This window comes from Galeopterus variegatus, unplaced genomic scaffold (assembly GCF_000696425.1).
Source record: "Galeopterus variegatus unplaced genomic scaffold, G_variegatus-3.0.2 Scaffold926, whole genome shotgun sequence".
NCBI classification, from domain to species: Eukaryota; Metazoa; Chordata; class Mammalia; order Dermoptera; family Cynocephalidae; genus Galeopterus; species Galeopterus variegatus.
Window position 1 is genome coordinate 238,601 of NW_007727037.1, and position 2,236 is coordinate 240,836.

The window sequence follows — 2,236 nt, forward strand, 5'->3', positions numbered from 1 at the left end:
TAGCAGTGCGCCACCGGGCCGGCCCATGCCCATCCTTTCTCTATCACTGCAGATAGTTTGTTAAACTCCCTTGTTATACAATTCCTAAACCTTCCTATAGCTTCTGTTTCCAGCACTATATACGAGGAGGCATTTTCTTGATTACTTAGTTCTGTTCCTTTCTTCTAAACTGCAGTATTATGGCCTTTTCCATAGCTCTTCTTAAAAAGGCGGACCAAAAACGAAGATTAAGGGAGGTCTTCTGCAACACAGAAAATAAAACCAGGTAGCACTTTTTTAACACCTTTATTGAGATATGATCTATTTACCAATTAATTCACCCATTCACTGTGTGTAACTCCATGGTTTTTATTCACTAATATGTGCAACTATCACCACAGTCAATTTCACAATATTTTTAGTATCTCAAAAAGAAACAACTCGGGCCGGCTCCATGGCTCACTCGGGAGAGTGTGGTGCTGATAACACCAAGGCCATGGGTTCGGATCCTATATAGGAATGGCTTGTTGGCTCACTGGCTGAGCGTGGTGCTGACAACACCAAGCTAAGGGTTGAGATCCCCTTACTGGTCATCTTTTTTATTAAAGATGACCGGTAAGGGGATCTTAACCCTCGACTTGGTGTTGTCAGCACCACGCTCACCCAGTGAGCGAACCGGCCATCCCTATATGGGATCCGAACCCGTGGCCTTGGTGTTATCAGCACTGCACTCTACCGAGTGAGCCATAGGCCGGCCCATGGGCAAGAGTTCTATATCTTGGTTTCTACATCTGTAAAATGGGGATAGTAATAGTATCTGTCTGAGAGTGATGAAGCTAATGAACTAAAAATACCTGCAGCAGTCTTAGGACAGTGGTGCATAGCAAAGCACTTACATAGAAGTTGTCTATTATTAGTATCTAATTGGGGAGGTGGGATGGAAAGTGAGAAGGACACTGCAAGACAATATCTATTTAGATATTTGCAGTGGTAGAAATTATGAGTTTGGAAAAGAGGAAGAATGATAGTTGGAGCTGGGTGATGAGTAATATTTTTTTCTACTTTAGTAAATGTTTGAAAATTTTTCCATAATAAAAAGCAAAATACACAAAAGAGAAAGAAATTTTTTTAATTAAAAAAAGAAAAAGAAAACAAAAAAAGAGCAAAATACAAATTTAAAAACAGCTTTAATACTTCTGATTATTCTTAGAATACAGTTCAAATTCCCTACAGGCCCTAAATTTTATGGGCCTTGCCTCCCTCTCCAACTTCATCACTTTTCAGCTCCCCATCCCTTTTTTTAATCACTGCACTTTGAGCTACACTCAATTTCTGACAGTTCTTGGAACACAGCAAGCTTCTCTTCAACATTAGGCACAGTACATAGAACAAAATTATGAAGGATGGATGTACCAAGATGTTGAATGCCTTTTCTTCTCCCTTCTGTCTCCTCTCATCCTATCCTTATGTATCTGAATATAGTGCAGGCTAGCAAATTAGCTCAGCTGGTTACAGCCTGCTGTTATAACACCAAGGTCAAGGGTTCAGGTCCCTATACTGGCCAGCCACAAAAAGTAAAACAAAACAAAACACCGATGTAATACTGTTTTGCTAGAGAAATGGCTGATTCTGAGTACTTGGGCAGGGGAAGTACTAGGTGAGCCTGGAGCACATTATTGTGCCAGAAAACAAGGAAGCACTCAAATACTGTGGTTGTGTCAGAAGAACATAGGGACCACCTTGAAGAGGCTACTCCTGGACACCTTTGGCATAATTTGACCATGAAAAAGCAGTGGTAATGGATTATAACACATTGAAAAAATCCATATATTGGGCCGGCCCGTGGCTCACTCGGGAGAGTGCGGTGCTGATAACACCAAGGCCACGGGTTCGGATCCCATATAGGGATGGCCGGTTCGCTCACTGGCTGAGTGTGGTGCTGACAACACCAAGTCAAGGGTTAAGATCCCCTTACCGGTCATCTTTTTTTAAAAAAAAAATCCATATATATCTGTAGTGATACTAAAAAAAGGGGGGCTCTTCTTTACACAATATATCATAGGAATGATATGAATGAATAAATGATGAATTAGAAAATCACCATTTTGGGCCGGCCCGGTGGTGCACTGGATAAGTGCGCCGCTTGGGAAGCGCGGCGGCGCTCCCGCCCGAGGGTTCGGATCCCACATGCAGACCGGTTCCCGCTCACTGGCTGAGCGAGGCGCGGACACGACACTGAGGGTTGCGATCCGTTGCC